The sequence below is a fragment of the Solanum stenotomum genome, chromosome 6 (assembly GCF_019186545.1).
Source record: "Solanum stenotomum isolate F172 chromosome 6, ASM1918654v1, whole genome shotgun sequence".
NCBI classification, from domain to species: domain Eukaryota; kingdom Viridiplantae; phylum Streptophyta; class Magnoliopsida; order Solanales; family Solanaceae; genus Solanum; species Solanum stenotomum.
The window spans coordinates 14238806-14243692 of NC_064287.1; the positions used below are offsets into that span (position 1 = coordinate 14238806).

General features: G+C 25.7%; 1 pseudogene; it reads right to left on the reverse strand.

Moving 5' to 3' along the window:
- Window positions 1-2298: 2298 nt before the first annotated feature.
- On the reverse strand, window positions 2299-4002 carry LOC125866825 (uncharacterized; annotated as a pseudogene).
- Window positions 4003-4887: the final 885 nt, after the last annotated feature.

A 4887-nucleotide genomic window follows, 5' to 3' on the forward strand; every position in this document is an offset into this window, starting at 1 on the left:
TACAACCCTTCAAACTTAAATTTCGATGTTTCGGACTCGTTCGGAGTCGGAAAAATACAAACCTTATATGGAATCTGATTGGAAACGATATTTCGGACTCAACGGTGAAGGCGGAATTTCCATTTGGAGCTCGCTTCGACGAAAAGTGGGTCCCACACCCAGTATCATTTGAACCAGATTCCACAATTGCTATCTAAAGTCTCGAGAAGTGAACAAAGGGTCGTTCTAGACCAAAATCAATATTCCGAAGCTAACCTAGCTGTCAGAATTTTCATCTGAGCACGACTTCCAAGAAGGTTGACCAAAGTCAACTTTTCAAGTCATTACATGTGCTTACTATTCCTTTCTTGTATATATCCTTTTTCTAGTAATTCATTTATATGTATCTTAAATTCAGTTAAATCATTAAAATTATATTTTAATGGTTTTTGGGTTATTATACTACTATTATCAATTAGCTCAATTTTTACTTTTGTTTTATGTTTCTCCTATCCTTGTAAAGGATCCTCACTATATAATAATTCTAATTTATCTTGGATTATTTTTACTTTATCTATAGAGAATATAATTAATTCTATTTTAGGGTCTTCTTCTTTTATATTTTCTAATTTTTGTGTAATTTTTTCGCTTCCTTTCATCCATTCTGTTGTTTTTCGTTTTTTGTTATTTACTCTTTTTGCTCCTATTTTTTGTTTACACGGTGTAGTGAACCACCAGACGTGTTTTTGTTATTATATGTGGGTATAATTTTTCTAAAAATGGCATTCCTAATAGCATATCTTTGGTAGTTAATTCAAAGTTATATATTTCTTCTATAGTTAATATCTCACCCCATATTTGTATTTTTATATTTTTTGTCTTATATGTGATCATGCTTCCTTCATTATTAAATCATGTTACTACTATCGGTGTTTTTAATTTTTTTCATTTATCTTCTGGTAAACAATTGTATTTACATATATTAGCTTCTGTTCCAGTATCTATCATTGGTGTATAATATCTGTTGTAATATCCCTCTATTATTATCTTTGCAAGTATGTATATTTTCATACTAAGGTTCTTTTTGTTATTACTCTTTTATTTTCATAATTTATTGTTAACTGTTTGTCTTCTAAATTATATGGTTTTACTTGTTCTAGCCATTTTATTCCTAAAATGATATTTTCATCTCCTTGATATATTTTAAATGTTATCACTATTGGTACTCCTCCAATGATTTTTTTGTTCTGTAGTTTCTTCGGTATACATTAATGCTTTTGGTAGTTCGGGGCATGATTGTTCAATAGTTATTATTTCATCTTCCGTCACTAATTCTCTTGTAATATAGTTTTCTTCTCATCCTGTATCTATTAATATTAAACATTTTCGTTGTTCCATTATTCCCGTTATGTAGTAATGATGTGGTATTATTTCTTCTTCCATTGATTTTTGTAGAGTTTTATCTATTCTTCTTGAGATACTCATTTTTTATGAGATTTGTGGTATTTCACGGTTCATGTTTATTCTTTTTGATGTGCTTAATCTTTCTTTTACTATTTCTAAATCTTCTTCTATGTCAATTTCATTATAACTATAGTCATTCTTGTCTATGACTGTGACTATTCTTTCAAAAGGATTTTCTATTTTTATTTTTTTTATTTTATTTTTTGCTGTTATTTTATGTTTTGTTATTAAAACATATAAGTTTTTACATCTAGCTTTAAATATTTTACTTCCCGTGGCTAGTTCTATTCCTGACATTTTCCAATATAATACTAATGATTTATCTATATTTTTGTCATTTATTGCTACTGAGTAATTAGCACTTATTATACTTTTTTCTACGTGTTGTATAATTCTATCATCTGCTTAGCATATTTCTATGGGTGTATCTATTCCTTCTCAAAAACATGTTTTTATTAGTATTTCTGTTCCTCCTAAATGTGCATATTTAATTGGATTTTTAGCCTTAATATCTTGTATTTCTTTATTTATTATTCGTTTATTTATTATTGGTATTTTAACCTTTCCTTTAGTGTATTTGCAATCTATGATATGTTCTCTTTGACTTACTACACAATATTCTTTCTTTTGTCGTTTTAACCAGTTTCTTATTGTTGGTATTTCGAATACTTTTGCTACGCTTAGGTCTAATTCTTTTCCTTTTATTTGTTCAAATATATTATTATCAAATATTATTTTTTGTTCTGCCGATTCTTCATCTTGATATTTTTCTTTAGTTATTATTTTTATATCTTTTTCAGTCATTGATATGTATTCATTATCTGATTCTATTACTGAATTATTTTTCATTTCATTTTCCGATAATTCATATATACTATCATTGCTTTCTAATTCATAATCTACGTACTCTATTTGCGTATATTTTTCATCGTCTATTATTATTTTTGATATTTGTTTTTTTTTGGATTGTTAGGTAATTTACAATCTCTAGCTATATGTCGTGATTTTCCACAATTATAACAAGTACATTCCGTTAGTTTTCCTTTTGGTCTATATGGTCTTTTGGTTTTGTAGTTTTTTACATAGTATCTTCTTCTTGATTTTTTATATTTATATTTTGATCTGTATTTTTTATTGTATTTCTTTCTAATTTTATAATACCTATCCGTACAACCAAATTCGGGTGTTGTTTTATTTTTGCAACATGCCAACTTTTTTACTAATATTTTTTCCATTTTTATTTCTTCTTTATGTTTTTCACATAGTTCCATAAACTATCGTTGTAAGAATTTAATTCTAGCTCCTAAGGTATCTGTCAATCCTGCTTCATTCCAGCTTTTTATTACTTTTGAATTAAAAGGTTCCGGTAATTTTGTAAAATATAATTTTCTTATTTCTTTACTTTTGTCTATGCTATATGTTCCTTTATAATAGTATTCCCTAAATGCACATGTATATTCATCTATATAACACATGTTACATGTTTTGTCATTAGATTCTGGTTTATGATTTTTTCTTTATTTTGTTCTTCTACTTCTGTTGTCATACTACTAAATTTGTTTCTTATAGCTATTTCGTATTTATATGATATTTCCATAGTTGTAGTAGCTATGTCACCATCAAATTTTTTATTCTTCTTAGTGTTTGTAAGCTTTCATCTGATAAATTTTGTAGCCATAATTTTACTGTTCCTATAAGTGTTCTTTCTTTATATCCTGGTGTTTCTGTTATTATTATTTTGTTATCTATTAATTGTTTTGATATATATCACATCCATAATTGGATTGTTTTATTTACATCTGCTACACAGTCTAACTCTAAAAAATCATGTCGTTCAGTCATTGATTTAGGTGTCCATTTTTTATTTAATCTTTTATCTCATATAGTTTTTTCTCTATCATATTGTCCATAGTTTTCATTATAATTTTTGGATTTAAATTTTTTTTCCTCCTGATGTACTAGGTTTTTTATCCATGTCCACGTCTTCTGTATTTACTTCTAAATCCTTTGTATTGTCTATGTTTGCTAAAAGTTTCGTATAGGTTTCGCTTATTTTCGAACATTGTTCATCTGGATCATTGTCATTTATTTCATCAATTTTTATTTCAGGTAGAATATTTTGATTATTTTCTTCTTTTTCTTCTAATTCATCTTCTAATTGCAATTTTTCTTTAAATTTAATTATCTCATTTGCTAATTTTGTTTTTTGTTCTTTTTCTTTTTGTTTAATTTCATACATTTCTTTTAATATTGCTAGCTCTTTTTCTAGCTCTATTATTTTTGTATTTTTTTATTCTTCTAATTGTTGTACTTCCTTTTTTGCTTGTTGTTTTATTTTTTCAATTTTCATTTTTGTATATATTTCTTCATTTTCTTTTGTTATTATTATCATAACAGTTAAACTATCTTCTAGTTTAACATTTCTTTTTCTAACATTAAACTTAGATTGTCACCTATTTTCTTATATCTTCTTCCTAGATTAGAAAATATTATCTTTATTTTTAATCCGTCATAGTTTTCGTATTTTTTTTCATCTATTGCATATTCTTCTTTATTCATTTATAAATTATGTTGTAGTTTATATTCTAAGTTATTTATTTGTATTTCTAGCTATAAAATAGTCTTTCTTTGTGCTATTATAGATTTGTGACAAGTTCCTGCAATTATATTACTGTTACGTCTATTTTGCCTATGTTCTAATTCTTGTCTTTTCGCTATAATTATTTCAGTAAGTTTTTCTTTATAGTCATTATTCTCGTTATTCATTGTATCTTTAAATATTGAATATATTTATATTCTATTTTAGATATATTATCTATTAATTGATCTAATTTTTTATTATTAGTTTTTGTGATATTAAGTTCTTTATGTTTTGGATATAATTTGTTTAATTTTCTTCTTATTTTTCTTAATTTTCTACTAGTATGTTTCTTATTATCCATAGCTCTGATATCATTATTCGGTGCGCAACTAATAGTTGAGGGATTCATTGAAGTGGTACTTTGGGAGGTGAGTAAATTATTTTAAAGATTTTATTATAATATTTTTTTGCTGAGTGTCTTAATCGTTATATTTCTTTAATATTATTTTTTATATTTGCGAAATTCAAGGTAAAATATAATAATATTTACTGTAATATTCTTCTGATAGTTGGTTTAATCTAAGTATTTCAGTAATATTATTTATGATATATTCTAGGTAAAACATATCTTGGGTTCTTTGGTACATATATAAATTTTCTTCCATTAATTGTTCTAACAATTTAATATCTTCCATAGATTCTGTCCAATATTGTAAATATTCGTAGTTCATTTTAGTCTGAATTTATTTCTAAATCGTACCATTCTATTCTTTCGTAGTCTAAATCATGTAAGTCTATTTCATACCATTGTTGGTTCAACATATCTTCTGATTCGTCATCATTAAATATTTTTCCCGTATGAT